General features: G+C 42.9%; 1 long non-coding RNA gene across 1 annotated transcript; it reads right to left on the bottom strand.

Annotated features, from left to right (window-relative positions):
• Window positions 1–10170: 10170 nt before the first annotated feature.
• Window positions 10171–16515, bottom strand: LOC128805490 (uncharacterized). The gene is made up of 4 exons (XR_008436462.1): window positions 16268–16515; window positions 13687–13780; window positions 11604–11752; window positions 10171–10706 (listed from the first exon to the last, which is right to left on the bottom strand). It is a non-coding gene; the product is annotated as an uncharacterized LOC128805490 (long non-coding RNA).
• Between the last annotated feature and the right edge of the window lie 120 nt (window positions 16516–16635).

Below are 16635 nucleotides of genomic sequence, written 5' to 3' on the forward strand. Positions count from 1 at the left end.
TCAGCCTGCACAGTCCCGTACACCTCACTGTGCATGATACTTGGCTCAATCAACTTTATTTACACACAACTGCCCTGTTCCCTGTCTGTTGGCAATATTCAGGTGTCCAGCAGACCACTGAGAGTCCAAAGTGGCCAAGTCAGAGGTCGTCACATGTCGGAACCCAAGGTGTCTCTCAGACGCTCTTGGATGTTCCGGGTCCAGGTCAGAAGCATCTGAGACCCTGGCAGGCAGCCGGAAACCCCTGTGGTTTTGAATTTGATCCATGGAACAATTTACCAACCTTGCAGGAAGAACAAGAAATCACAAAAGTTTAGATATTATAATAAAAGTAGTCACAAAGTGAAAGGAAGGATTTTTGAGTGCTGTACAGGGGGGTTTTAGGCCTTGTACAGAGGTGTCTGAGTTTTGTACATGGGGGTCAGAAGTTCTAAGATGGAGGGATTTGGGCGTGCCCTGTCCTCCTTCTTTCTCCTTCCTATCCTCCATGTTCTTGGTGATGTTGGCACTCACAGATTGGTTTCGAGTAGAAAGTCACTGTTCAATATAGGTGATAGGCATTGGGGAAAAACTATAAACATTTAATACGTAATGTGTGATATAAAAGATGGCACCAGCCCTTGGGCGGGAGGAGACAGAGATGGTGAGAGACACGAGACGGAGGGAGACGGAGAGAGACGCAGAGGGAGAAGGAGTCAGAGAGAATGTCAGGGAGTGTATGTGCCTTGAGATAATATGCAGTAAACTACCTTGAGACCGGACGACTGAAGACTACTGAGTCTTTCTTTGAAGGCCCGGGTTGGAGGAGAGACTTTACCACCTCCCGGGGTCACCCCAATCTGGGGGTGAGCCCCATCAGTCACAGCGCTCGGGAGTGCAGATCCAGCCATGTGTCACTATTCTGCAGGCTGGCTGAGCCTGAAGGTGGTCACTGGGTGTGGGCAGTGCTTCCATGAGAGCCAGGAGCTGGAATAACAGCAGCCCCTCCAAACCAAAATAGGAGCAGAGATGAGCTCTGCAGAAACTGGAAGGGGGTGGTTTGTTTTATTTTGGGTAGGGGTAGCGTACATGACTGAACCTGAAAAGAGCCCACAGTCAGAATGAGAAGATGGTTCAGAGTCTGAACGAGAGCTTTTCTATACCAAAAACCCTTCACGTTTTTAGGAGGGAAACCTATAGGTCCTCCAATTCTCCAGGCAAGCAGAGCTTCACCTGTTCCCTACAAATTGTATGGAAGTGCAGCAAACATGCAAGGAGAGTTTGAAGAGCTACTTGGATTATAAGGGAAACTAAAATCCCAAGAAATTGTATGAGAGCAGAGTGTTTGCTCAGCCTTCTCTGTATCCCACTGCCATGACCATTACCAAGAGCACACTCCAGGAAGGATTCTCATATAAATCTGTCAATGTTGGAGAAGAGTCTAAATCAGGATCACATGCAAAGTTTAGTATCTTCTCAGAAACAGAAAAGAGGGAGAAAATAGAGGGGAAAATGGGACTGAGTAAACAGAACTTAAGGAAATCAAAATGCAAGTTCATTCACTTCCCCAGGACCACCTGAACAGAGTGCAGTGGGATTATTTTGCTTGGAAGGCTCACAAATGCAAGTTTGTTGTTGAATCCTGTTTCCATGGCTGCAAAGAGTTGCTTGTGTTTTGAATGATCATCCGTGTTTCTAACTTTGTAAGTTTTCTAATAAAATATAGAACAGCTGCTGCCCCAGTCAGCTGTTGAGCATATGGAGCCCACCAGGGACAAAACCTACTGTTAACACAGAGAATTATTTTTAACGCCCTCACATATCTAAACCTCCCCATCATCTCAGCAAAATGGGACAATTCCACACTTCCCAGCTGGGGGAACACCTGCGTCATGCAAAACTGAACTGGGCTGCATCTGGTACAAAACCCAATTTTATTTCATCTGGCCAGCAGAAAAAAAGTGATCAGCCTCAGTGAATAGGGCAAAAAGTTAACTGAGTTCTATATCTGGGGAAAAGCAGATGTCTAGTTAAGATGTTTATACAGCAAACATTTCTGTATATATTAGGAGGAAAGAGACATGTTTAATAAAACAAGGTTGGGTTACAGTTGCCAAAGCAAATTTGAAGGGCAGTACAACAGATTTGTAATTTTTGCATGGGAAAAGATGAAATATTGTTTTATATTGATATTGACTATGTGCATCTAACAAGTTTTGTTGTTTTTTTTTTAAGTAAGTGACCTCCAAGTTAACTCCTTAATGTCTCACACTTACTGTGTGTATTTTCTCAGCAGAAAAAACAGCAAATATCATGTCACAGAAATATGACGAGGCAGCATTGAAGGCACCCCCTGATTTATTCTCTGCTATCTCAGCAAGCACCTTGATACTGGCTGAGGGACCAAGATACCCAGCATTACTTCCTTCAGACCAAAATACTGGAATCAGGTGAGCTCCAGGTTTTGTTTGCAAACACATTCACTCTGTCAGTCACATGCTTTCTCAAGAGATAAATTATTTTCCTTTCTGATCCAGAATCCCAGTGGTCCCAGAAGCAACATCAGCACTCTGCATCCCTGCTCCTTCACAGAAATGCATCTGGATAATTATTTTTAAATGTTAATAATATTTTTGTAACTTCTACCTAACCATAAAGTACATTTATATTCAAATAGGATAAACATTCAAAAGGTGCAGCTCTGTACTAAGCACTCCAGCAGCCCCTGCCCTGCAAACACACGCTGCTGCACTTCATTGCATTGCTGTAAAAAAACATTCTTTTTTTTCTCTCCCTCCAACCCTTAAGACACCCGCTAAAGCTTCTGCAGGTCCACAAAAACTTCCACAGCAAAGACATGGCCCATCCCTATCCATACACCTGAACAAGCACACAGAAGAGCTTTCAAATGGAGTGGCCTGCCAGCTGGGTTGACAAAAGCAATATATTCATGCTGTTAAACTCTCAAACCACAGCCATGGAAGTTACACAGGCACCTCAAGGTTTAAATCCTGCTAGTGCCACTCCAGGAACATCTGAACCTGTGACCACATCCTCTGGAGGGTCACATTTTCTTCTTGCACTGGAGTGTTTCTGGAGTATCTCTGTGCAACATACAGGAATGTTTCCTATACAGAATACATACAACAAACACCCAAGTGGGAAGTCAAAAGAGCAAAATTCCTGCAGGCGGCATGGAAACTAGGAAAACAAACAAATTTTGGAAGCTCGGAGCAAGGGCTGCAGAGGGGGAAGCCAACATACCAAAACAGCAGGGTAAAAGGCATTATTAAAATCAGTAAGTCATTCTTTGAGAAGCTGAGGCTGTACATGAACACAGCAAATGGAAATGTTCCCGAGCTCTGGAAGGTCACAGGTGAAAACAAACACGGCAGGCCAAAGGAGCAGCTTGCAAATGCCTGCACTGGCAAATCAAACCTCTCCCAATCACAGCAAAAGCAACACCCCAGGCTGATGGGAACAAGGGGGGACCCACATATCAGGGAGACAAGCAAAAAACAATAATGCCATGGCAAAAAAATGAAGTGAAACTTTCTGTTGCATGCCTGGAGGAGGAATTTGGCACAACAGCACTATGCCAGAGCTGCTCTTACAGACAATGTATCAAAGGACCTGCCCCAGAGTAAGAAGTGGATAAAAGAAGGGGAACAGAAAATTTTGCTAATGATATCCAGTTGTTCAGGTAAAGATGAGCATCCTCTGGAAAACAGAGCCCTTACAGTGCTCTGAATAATGAGCAGGAAATGCCAAATGAAACCAAAGGGGATACATGCAAAGTGATGCACATGCAGGAAGTTATCCCAGCTTTATTTGAACAGTAAAGGCCTCTGGACTGACCACCATCTCCCAGGAGAGCATCAGGGTTATGGCAGACCATGCAAAGAGGAAACCACAACTCCACAAAGATAATCCAGCATCAGGAATAACTGGGGATCAGAGCAGGGAATGAAGCTGAACCTTTGCACACTTCTGCAAATGCACTACAGCATAAACACAGCTTGGAGTTTGGGTCCTGTCCCCCTCTTACAGCAGGATGCTGGGAATGTTAAAGCCCAGACCAGGCTGAGATTTAACTGCACACATTCACAGCAAAGCCTGAGCCATTAAATACGTGGCTGTCCTGGACAGGAGCCGTTCCCCTGGCACCCGCAGGCAAAGGGGAAGCATTTCCAGTTTGCCATTGACAGCTCCGGAGCTGTTGCATGGCCTTGCCAGGAGCTCTGCTGTCAGCACCAGCCCTTATGATGCTAAATGCCCAAAACCTGGAAATCCCACCAAAAGAAGAAGGGAGCAGCATGCACAGAGCATGTTGGTGCTGCCTCCATCACCTGCATTAGTGAGGTTTTTGTGTAGTTGCTGCCAGCACCAGGTTTGGTGCCCAAATATCACACCCAGCTCAGCAATGGCCACAACTGCATCAAAGCCAACTCAACCAGCAGCAAATGTTTGCAAAAAAAGTCACTTCAAGGGAGAAAAATTTCACTTCTGCCCAGTTTAAAGGCATGCCTGGGGGGAAGGCAGCAGGAACCACAGCACTGCAGACATTGGTGTTTCCAGGAAAGCTGTTTCTGCACACACTAATTAGGCATGAATTGATCCTTGGAGTGATTAAAACAGAGATTTGCATTTGCTGCTTTCTCTCCCCAAAATAAACCTGGTTTCAGACAATTTTGCAACCCAGGATCAGTCCAGAGACTGCACCCCAATATTTAGTAGGGCTGTTTTGTTTCAGGAGAGCTCTACAAGTTGGCAGAGGTAGGTAGGCAGAGGAACATGAACCAACATGCCAAGAACTCCCTGCAAGGCCTGTGATTTTGTACTAAAAACTGAATCACAAGGATCAAAATAGTAACATGAAACTTTAATGGGGTCAGGAGATTTCTGCCTCTGATCAGGTATGCTGAGGAGGAAAGATTTGAATTGTACAATGAACATGTCCAATAAAGCACTGAAATTTCATAGACAATCAACCATACCAGCCTGAAAGCTACTCAGTTCTAATACAAGTAAACATTTTGCAGGAATATGTTTCGTTTCCTTACTTGTTTAAAAAAAATTTTACCTGCATTCTCTGGGGTGACAGAATTTAACAGGCCACAGTGCCATTCCTGTGAAGCTTCACTTTGTGCTTTGCACAAAGGCTGTTTGCATACCAGAATAAAGAAAAGCTGGAGAGGCACCACACTCACATCACAGCAAAGACACAGATAAAGCTCCCCTGAAGGATTACTCACATACCTGCTACACATATAGGATACATGAAGAAATTAAGATCCACTCAGTACCAACATCCCATCCAAATCCACCTGCCTGCAGGTACCCAGGTAATGGAAACATGTCTCTAAGCTGGCAGCTTGTTGGCACAAAAGAAAGCACTTAAGTCACTATTCATCTTGTCATAATTTGATGCTTGTACATAGGCCAAAATCCCTAAACCAGGCTATTTGCAAATGTTAAGTCCAGTAGCTTGGTATGTTTCTCTGGGATAAGCATTAACCAGCTCAGGAAAAAAATTAAAACATACTCATAAAATTTCCAGATTCTGGTTTTTAGCCTCTATTACTGAACTTATAAGCCTCTATTATTGAATTTTGAATTTGAGCACTGAGTGTTCAAGCACATTTTGGAGAAGGGTGGAACACCCCCAGCCTTTCTTTACTCTGCCTCTTCAATGGGCTTTGGGCAGCATCACAACACATCCTCCACCACAGCATATTCTTATTTGAATGTAACCCTTCCACTGCTGTTATACTGCTGCAGGGATATTTTTTAGCTCTGCACAGCAGAATATTTCTTCGCCCCTGGGATCACACAGATTTGCACACACTCAGACACTTGGGATCAAGGCTTATGGTCTGATTGCTCCTGACCACCACCATCCAAAATGAAAATACTGTGCTTCAGGGGGGGAAAATACTTTCTAGAAATTTAGAATGATCAGCCTGGCCTTGAAAATTAGACAGTGCTTTTGAGCAGTGGAAGGTATTTGGTGATGGGGGGTGTTGCCTCACACTACAGGCCCCAAACCCCCTCTGACCAGCTATTTAACCTGGGGTATTCCAACAGGTGTCCTCAGCAGAAGCTTCCTGAGGTTGCCTGGAGTCCCCAAAAGGATGTAAAATATTTGTAGTAATTCCCCAAACAAACCCAAGAGGCTTCCTCGAAGCAGAGCCCTCAGCTCTGTTGACTTGTGTTTTTAGAAGGTAATATAAATTCCACTTATGCTGGTTTGTTTTGATGTTGAAAATTGGTCTCCATAGACATGGTTGAAATCATGCCCTGCAGCGCCAAGGCTGGAGCCAACAACCACACAGCCCTTTGCTAGTGCAGAGCTCAGGAGTCTTTAGAGGTGTAAATGCCATCCCACCCAGCACAGCAGCACCAGGAGAGTGCAGGGAAAGAGACAGGGTGCCCCATCCCACAGGGAAAGCCCACAGCTGTGGCCACCCAGGCACTGGGAGAAGTCTGTGGGGTTCCCCCCACATCACCCTCAACCCATTGCTCGCACACTTCCTTCACCAGGTACAAGCTTTAAAGAGCACATGGGAAGCCTAAAATATTAATTTTTGTTCATTTTTAAAGCCTCACTGCCCTGTAGGAACTCCCTCGGAGGCTGACATGCAGCTAGGACCACAGTGGTGTTTGCCAAGCAGAAACAGCAATAAAAAGAAATCAGGGTGAGACAATCAGGGGGAATATATGGAGAAACAACAAGTAGAGGTTTTTATATGGAAATTTATATCGAGGGTAACATTCCTGTCTAACATAAGCATTTTAATACTTCCGGATGCAAGCTTCAAGCCAAAATCCAGTGAGGTCTGATGTTACGATAGTGTTTAAGCTCAGGGATACTGAACATTTTGCAAGAGCTACAGGTTTTCCCAGTGCCAAAAACCATGCAGAAGAACAACAAAAAAACCTATTAATTCTGCCCCAATGACCCCTCCACACTGTCCCAGCACAGAGCAATGGCAGAGCAGAAACAAGTCCTGAGGCACCAAACCGCCCAAGTGGATTTGAACACAAAAGGTGCTGCGGAACATACCCACTCCATCCCCAAAAAAGGCAGGGAATGGCCTGTATTTGGGAAAGCATTATTTCCGTGACACTGTTTTCTTCCCTTCTGCAGCTCTAAGGCTGCTTCAGCCACCTCCTGCACCACCCTGGGGTGGTTTTGCAGCGCTCCCTAGCACCGCAAATTGCAGGCAGCAAGGAGGAATTCCCTGGAAAGATGGCTTAAGCTGGGATAAGTCACAAGATGGCCTGGTTGAAGGGGATATCAGGCCGAGATCAAACCAGGAGATGTTGCCCAGGTCAGCAGTGCAGCAAACGTGAGCCCACGAGCGATAAAGTGTTCAGAACAGCTTGTCCCGGAACTGCCGCTGCTGCTCTGCAGCTGCCAAGGCCCATTTCTGCTTGGTTTATGCACCATGCAAATTCCTCCCCTATAAGATTAACTTGCCTTGAGGCAATTTCAACTTACACATCTGATATTTGGAGCATTTGCTATGCTCTGCAGCTCAGGGGCCGGCACAGCCCCTGTGCTGCCACTTTCCCTTTTCACCTCACGTCACCCTTTGCAAAAGCACTTACTCCCATTTAAGGGCTAACATTTTACTGAAGAGCAGGACAGAACTATCAGTGCCATAGAGATCAACACTTCAGGGGCATCAACCTGACAGTAAAGAGTACAGGACCTGTTCACTTGGATATATCCATCATCCTGGAGAAGAGTTTCCCCCTCTTAAGACTGTTCAGAGCTCATGAAATCCATTAATTAATTACAAATACCAAATCTAGAAACAAATAAATGCTGTTTGAAGCCTAAAAGCTTGGTTTCAAGACCATTCTGAGTGGTTCCAAGTAAAAAAGGCAGATACCCAATTAAAAATATTCAATAATCTTGAAAGTCTCCAAATTCCTTATTTGTTTATTTATCCAACTACACATGAATAATTTTAGTCTAGCACAGGCCTGTTTGGGTGCCAGATCATGTTTGCAAGTCTGCCCTGTGAAAGGCAAATGTATACTTGAACTTGGATTCTATGCAAGTATCAGCCAGCTATTAGCAGTGATTGCTAAACAATTTTTCCAAAAATTAGATCAAACAAAGCTCAATGCCTGTGGTTGTTGCTGGTTACCTCTGTGAGGAAAACAGTTACTAATACACAACTGGTTGGGCTCAAATTATAAATGCAATTAAAATGCTGCATTTATCTTGCTAGATACTTTATAGAGATTTTTTTTTTCCAGCATTAAATCCAATTTCTGTATACACCAACAAGATGGACAGACCTAAAGGGACACTTGTGTGCACAGGAACCATGATCATCTTGATTCAGCTCACAAAACACCAGAAAATTTTACAGATGCACTTCCAAAACCATTGGTTAAACCATTCAGATGAAACAGTTGTGTAACAGAGTTATAAAGAAGACCATGGAAAAGCAGAAGAGGAAAGAAACTTCCTGAGGGTTTGGCATTGTTACTATTAGTGATGGCTGAATCCATTTTGCCTCATTTCCAATGCAGTCAGATATTCAAATAAAACTTGAACACCATCTGTTTGCCATGATCCAGAGACAACAAGGGTTGGAGACCAGGAATCATGACGATGGCAATAGTCATACACAGGTTTTGCCTACCAGACCCAGTCTGGGACCTGTGAGAAAGGCTTTACCTGGAACAAGGGAAAAAGTTTCCTCTAAATGCAAACCCATTTCTAACTGAATCAGCACTGGATGTGTGGAAAGAATATATTTACAAGAGAAAAAAATTTACAAGAAAATTTTGCAAATGCAATCAATTCCTGCATGGAAGGAGTCTCTGGAACAGCAGGGCAGAAAGCACTGGCTTTACAGCAACTGGGCAAGAATGGTTTGCAAAACCTCTGCACCTCAGTCTGTGCTATAATTATACAGCTCATTAGTTTAATCACTAACAACTCCAGACTCTTCATGCTGAAATCAAGAGTGTTGCTTCTCTCATCTGGGAAGCTCTCAGAAATAAATTTTTTTTAAGCTGAATTTTTTTAGAAGGTTGACAAAACCAGGAACATTAAAGCTCTATATATTCAGGAACTGAAGTAAATATCCCAAAAAAGCACCAAGAAAAGCCCTAGAGCAAACTTAATTGTGATAACTGAGTTTAATGATGTTAAATGGCAAAGCTCATCATAAAAAAATTACAACTGAAACTTCCCCCCAGTATTACTTAGGGCAGGTTTCACTCTACTTAACTCGGACAACAGGAACAGGATTCACAATTCATTTAGTCAAGGAAAACCTGTGGTGAGCAGGAGGGCTGAGGAAGCATATCCATAATTAACTCCATTTGGAGGCACAGTTATGATATGAGTGTGCACTAATTCTTCATTTTCCTTCCCTCAAATATTTATGCTCCTAAATTTGTAGCCAAGATTTGCACATTTCCCTGAATGAGAATAAATCTGTGCAAGGCTTTGCTCTGACATTTGCTTTCTATTAAACCTACTCTGTCCCAGGCAAAAGCAGCCCAAGTTGGCACACAGGGTGTCCCAGCCCCTCCTTCTGCCAGCAGCAGCATGGGCCAGGGGACACAGGCAGGCTCCTCAGGAATTCAGGGATTGCAGTACGGCCATACCAAGCTCCAAGGCTCAGCCTAGGAGGTGCCATGGGCAGGTTATAGAAGGGAAAGCCCCTTCAGGAAGCATCAATTAACTCCCACCCAGTTAAAGGCAGGTGCTGAACAGACCCCAAATTGCCACAAAAGCACCCTCAGCAGTATTTCACTGCAATCCTCAAAAGCATATTCCCTCTTGCATGTAACCAAGGCCACTGGTGCTCAGGGCCAGCCCTGGCCAGGGATCCCAATGCAGAAGCCAACAAACCCCAAACCTTGCAAAGTCAGCCAAGAAAGTGGGTTTTATTCCAGCTCAGCCACTCAGGGCCAGAAGCTCACAAACCTCAGAGGCTCCCAAACCTCAGAGGCTTCAAATTCTTCCCAGGGTTAAAAAATCAGCCCTGGCCTCAAAATTTTGTGGCATGGCAAGTGAAGAGAGGATTTTCTTGGCATTGCTTTTTTTTTGCACAGCCTCCTTAGAGGTTGTGAATTTGCTGGTGCCCATCAGCATCTTGCACTGCACCCCTGTTATAGCAGAAATTGCTATGCAAGTCCAGCCACCTTCCACTGCTCTCAAAAGTATCAGGGTCAGGAAGAAAATGCAAGATTTACAGATAAGAGATTTTTTTTCTGCCCATGGCAGGCACAGAATTACATCTGCTTGAAGATTTCACAAGTAGAAACTACTCAACAATTGGTTGGAATTGGAAAATAGGTACAATCCTGAAGGAAAAAAGTCACTGAGGGAAGATTCAGCAAAGAGCTCATAGTTAATGATACCTTGGATATTGTGCCCTGACTTTGTGTTTTTATTTGCCTGTACACACAACCATTTTTAATATCCTGAAAACACCAATAACAAAAATTCATTTATTAAAAGGGTTTTTTTTCAGAACTGTGTTGGAACCTCTGAAGCCAGAAGGATAGCGTATCACCTGTCCTGGGAATAATATGCTGGGAGTTGTTGATAAAGATCATTCCAGTGACATAGATAAAGACCAGGGTGTACCACTGAGAAACTCCTGATTTCCTTCAGATGCTCTTTCCACACAAACACTTACAAACAGCTTATAAAGCTCAGGTTTGGGATGCTCTGAAGACAACACCTGAAACAAGATCAAGGCCAACACACAGTATGAAGTTATGAGACAATAAAATAAATCAAAGGTTGCAGCTGAATCACTGAACTGTTACCAGCTGTGATGCAAATACCTGTTACTGGGAGCAGCTGCTACTACCCTATAAAAATTTTATATATTCTGCACACTTCAGACCCCAAAACAGGGCTGACTATAGTTTTAAAAGGCAGATACCCCATTAATATAAACAATTACCACTCTTCTCCTACTTTTACTAATACTGGCATTTTTCAAGCCAGTTGCAACTTGTGCAGGTAACTGTGTGAATTAAACACCACAACCTGAATTCTTTACCAACTTTCCTTTCAACAACGCAGCAATATGTTAAGTATAGCTCTAGTAAGTGTTGATGAGAATTATAACTGGGTCCTGACTATAAATCATATTTTTATCATCCTCAGAAACGTTTTATTGCTGTTTTCATCGTTCATTTTATATGTCCTATCTCCTCTCATCAGGAGGACCTATATCAAGGTGTAGCTCTTACTTCATACCCCAAAAAATAATACAGATTTTTTCCCCAAGGAAAAAAAAATAATGCAAACATTCAGGGATTCCAAAGAGTCATTTTGAGGAAATAACTATTTGATTCATGGTAAAATTTCAAATCTCCATACAAAGAGCTTGACCAAGCCTGGTGAAGCCAGTGACATTTGTCATAGCAAGAGAATGAAGCCAAACACACTGGAAATGGATCATGGGTTGACAAACTGCTTCATCATTGCCTCTTAATTTAAGCTTAGACCTCCTTTACAAGTGGGTGAGAACAGCAAAAAAAAAACCCATATCAATCACCACATCCACACAGTTCCCAACTCCTATTTATAGTTTTGCTTTGAAATAGAGGACAAAAATTCAAAGCACCATGCCAAAGGGGAACAGCCATAATCCACAGGACTTGGAGCTGCAAGGCTGCTGCTTTATTTCAAGTGTGCTGTCCACCACACTCTGCACTGCTGCAAGTTCAGGCTTCATCAACATCCAACTTCTAACAAGATTTCAAAAGCTTTTTCCTGGAGTTTTTCAGAGAGCAAAGGAAAAAAAAAAGATTCAGTGGCTGAGATGCTTTAACAATGGACAAGTTGTGGTCAAACAAACCTCTCCTGTCTTTCTCCACTATCTGGGCCTTTCTGCTTGGCACCTCCAGCAGCTTGGTGGTTTCCAGAGCTTTGTTCTTTGTTAGAGAGGCTCTATGAATCACTGTCTTGCTTTTGCTTCTCTTACTTGAAAATGCCTCTTAAAATGAACACACTAAGTTTAAAAAAAATACCCAAGCAACCACTAAATTTCAAAATGTTGCATTCACAGGTAAATAATCACAACTTTTCAACTTGGGGTTTGAAGAGCTCCAAATTCACCTTTTTGGACTGATTTTGTGCCATCACCCAACACACACCGCAGATCAATCACACTTTGCCCTTCAATCACTCAAGGAATTCAGGGCCTTGGGTCATTTCAGACCTTCTTATATTCCTTGGTATGTACCATAATTCCCATCATATGCATTTAATATTAGAGCTTTGGCTCTTCACAGCCAACAAAGATCAGGGTGACTCAGAGAGGAGACCTAAGCAGTGCTGAGCCCTCAAATGGGATTTTTGGAGTGTTTTCTAGACTACAAATCATTTTAACTTGGGCACCCAAAAACTGACTTGACAGAAAGCAAGCACACACATCAGGAAGCTTTGTGCATTACACATGATGTTCACTTGCATTTTTTACACCACAGGTCAAAGTCATTTGTAGTGTTAGTAGTGGTGCTAATTCAATTTAGAAAACAGGAATCTGGACATTACCCCACACATCAGAGTGCTCTTGCATTTAACTTTGCTCAACTCCTTTGTTAAAGGCACAGCATTGAATGATCAGAGTTCACAGAAATGCCTAAAAAGGCTTAAAAATCGCACCTCTAGGTGCCCCTCTTTAATTCATTAATTTAGGGTCTCTTCAGACCCTCTCCACTCTCATTGCAGACAAAAAGGAAGAGCATTGTCCATAGTAAATTCTGTAAAATTTTACTATTTCTGTAGATCTATTTCTTTGCTTCAAATAACAAATACTTTCTGTGCCAATCACTCATCCATGCAATTTAAGAATTGACATGAAAACCAAGCCGTTGTTTTCTATTACTCTCTAAGTATTCAAGGTAGCCTTGGAAGTTTCCAAGCAAGCCACGGAGGAGTTGCATGGGCAGAACCTGCGCCCTGCAGGCACCACCAGGAAACAGCCAGAAGGAGCCTGAACCGCGCGGGCGCAACGCAGCCCGTACTCAGCTCACCAGTGCCACCGTATGGCAGAGGGTTATTTTCAATAAAGACACACCAGTTTATTGATTTATAAGATGCTTTAACTCTCAACTTAAGATAATAAATAGGACAAAAGAGAGGTCAAGAAAACATGAAGGAGATGACTCCACAAGTTCAAGTAAGGTGCTCATATTTTCTTTAGTGTTATGCTTCTGTTGCCTCCTACCACAAGGAGAAAAAAAAAAAAGCAACCACTTTCCTGAAGTCCTTCACTAAGTTTAGGCTGCACAGCAATAAAAACTAGGAATCAAATGGTTTCAAAGTTTGCTGCTGAAGTGAAAAAAAATATGATATCTTATGTGTCTATTACACTGTGGGCATGACACACAGGCTTTATATACACATGCACTTTGACTACTGACACATCCAAATAAATCTTTTGGAAATTAAGAGTTTGCTCTGACAATTATTCAACCCTCTGCCTTACTTGCTCCTTATAGAGTGCAAAAATAAAATGTAAAAAAACCCCAACACACCAGCTCAGTTTAGAAACCACAGCACTGGTTTGGGAAAGGGGATTTGCATTTTTAACTCTTTCTCATGTGTTCAAGCAGCACCATAAGACAAATGGTTGCAGAAATCTCCAACTTACTTGGCAGGACAGCACAGCTTGGGATGAGCACAGGCTTCAGTTTACTCACCTACACCTTCTGCTTGAATCCACCTTCTATTCCCAGGGAATACTGCCATTTCATATCTGCTCAGGGAACAGAGCAGCACAGAGCTCTCAGGAACCTAGGGGAGAAAGGAAGGAGGGGTAGTGCTGCCCTAAAATAGAATGAGACACAGACCAGACATTGTGATTGCACAGTTCATCCACATGAGTTTTCTGAAGAACACTGAAGTTATACCAGCTAAGGAAATCTAGTGGCATCTAAAAGCCATCACAAGAGATGCAGCAGGAAATTAAATTAAAGTAGAGCTAAACAGGACAAGAATAAGGAGAGAAAGCCAAGTGAAAATAAGTTGGTTTCAAGTAACGCAATTTCAATGGATTCTCGTAAGGCTTCTTTAGAAAGTTAGGATGAGAAGTCTGTATCTTGCTAAAACAAGTTTATCAGTTCCAAAGAAGTTACTTGCTCAGGTGCAGCATCCCAGGGCTCCCAGGACTATTTAATGATGCCATAATTGTTCTTCACAGTTTGCAATAAAGCCAGAATGGGATGCCCCACCTGGGCATGGTGGAATGGCTGGAACACCACTGGGAATCTTTCCTGGAACAACTGCAGGTACAATTTCTTATCAGCATTGTGCTTGTTGGCAATGATGGAAAAAAGGGGGAAATAAATCACTGTCAGGCTGTTTGTTTGTTGGGTTTGCTTTTAATTTAAGTTCTATCTTGAGCTGCTTTTATAGGGCTAGGTCTGTACAATGGTTGCCTCTTTAAAATAAAATTATAATAAATCAAATAATAAGTGTGTAGAGCTTTATGCCAAAACTATGTAAGGGGCTCAATTTAATCTTGTTTATGAGCCCAGGAAAAAATAGAGCCATGAGAAGCCATCCACTGGAGGAGTGCATGGAAAATTGTCACAGCCTCTTCCTAGGGCAGTTGGTTGCATGTTTACCATTCCTTAAAATAGCCACACATCATTTTTCTACAAGTGTCTGTAGCATTTGAAGTGAGAGATTTACTGAGCTGCAGGATGGGGATGGATAGAATTGGGTGATCAGCTACAGATGGACCCTGACCAAATAAATAAATGGTTTAATAAATGGCAAAATAAATAAGTGGCTTGAGACTAAGTGGATCATAATTAATTTCCTCAAGGAACTTGAAAAACTTCAATGCAGAAGAGCTCTCTGCTGCACCAGCATACCCAGTGAGCTGGAGAGGAGGGGGCACGGACATAGTGGCCAAAAGGGAGCTGCTTAAGCTACTCCTAAATAAAACCCCTACTTTTATTAACAACCATGAGATAAATATCAGTAGGGCCCATACAGCATAAAACCATGGAATAATGTCACAGGGAGATATTAAATATGTGTATTTCAGTGTGGCAGAGTGTCCTGGGGTGAATTTATGGTGGTCATATCTGAGCTGCTAGAAAAGGCTCAAAAACTTCTGCTGCTCTCCTGAAAGCTTTAATCATTATTTGGTTTTGTGGCTTGTTTGGGGTTTTGGTTTGAATTTTCAACAGTGGAATTAAAAGAAAAAAAAAAAAAAAAAAAAAAAAAAAAAAAAAAAAAAAAAACAGGGAAAATTTAATGAAGAGGGAAATGAAGTGCAAATCTTTCTTAATAGATGAACCATAGTTTTGCTTTCTTTCATGATGTTAAACATGAATTTTGTTTGCTGCCTAGTATCTTGAATGAAATCCAAGCTCTGGTATCCTTTTCCTATGACAGTGGTATGGCCATAGTTTGTTAGTCCATGACAGTGATGAAATATTCCTTTATCATCTTGGTGACTGTGAGAATAGCAATTGTAATAATTACACAAAAAACATTCCAAATAATTGTCTGTTTGTCAGCAGCAAAGTGAATGTGAATTCAAGAGACTATGGGGACCATTTCTGCTTTGCCACCTAATACATTCTTCTACCAAACAAAACTGTATCAATAAATAGTAAATCTGGATAAAGTTAACAGCCCTTTTGCCCAGGCCAAATCCCAAGTTTCTGATCATTTTACTTCTCTTTTGTGTCTTGCCAAAAAGATAAGAAACATGTTGGCACAAAAGAAAAATTATTGCTTGGACTGTTCTCCCAGTCTAATTACCAATCTATTTTGCATTACACTGAGGAACAATTAATAAAGTAACAAAACCACTGTCCCCTAAGTGACATTCTGATGCACTCTGAGCATGTAAGAGCATATGAAGTTTGTGATAAGCAGTATCTGTGTTCCATTCTTGCACATTGCAGAGTATTTTGGTGTTCCTGGCTTTAAAGTATGTTTTGGTTGGTTTTTGGTGTTTTTTGTTTGTTTGTTTGCTTGGGGTTTTGGGGAGTTTGATTGTTTTCTTGTGTTGGGGGCTATTTTTGGTTTCTTTTTTGTTGTAGTTGGTTGGGGGGTTTGGTGCTTTTTTTCCTTGTTATTTTTTGGGTTTTGTTGTTGGGGTTTGTCTGGGTTTTTTTTTTTAATTTTGGTGGGTGTGTTACAGAACAAGGTCTGTGGAGTAAATTAATTGCAAAGGCAGGTATTTTTCCCCTTGTGAACTAAAGCCGGCCTTCGTGCCTACCCCCAGGCAGGGTCGGGACCTTTCGGCGGTAACGTTACCAACTCTGCAAGCGCCACTCGGCCTCCTGAGGCGCCAAGTGGCGGGAAGAGGCGGCAGCCCGATGCCGGTGTCCTCCTCCTCGCTCCGAGCCCTCGTTCGAGCGGGTTTTCCTCAGATTCCAGCCCGAGGTGACTCCAAGGCCACCTCTGGCGCCGCCTCGGACCTTTTTCTGCCGCCTTTTACCTCAGGATTCGAGAGTGGAGGAGCAGCCGCATTCGCGCGCTCTGTGCTGCCTGACCCTCCTCAGCTGCTGTAGCGCCCGTACGGAACCGAAACCGGCGCGGCGGCGCCTCAGCCAATCCGCTCCGCTCTTACTTCGCGGCGCCGCTCCCCCGAGCCAATGGCACGGCCGCCCTTTCTTGCCGGG

This window comes from Vidua macroura, chromosome 3 (genome assembly GCF_024509145.1).
Source record: "Vidua macroura isolate BioBank_ID:100142 chromosome 3, ASM2450914v1, whole genome shotgun sequence".
Classification (NCBI taxonomy): Eukaryota; Metazoa; Chordata; class Aves; order Passeriformes; family Viduidae; genus Vidua; species Vidua macroura.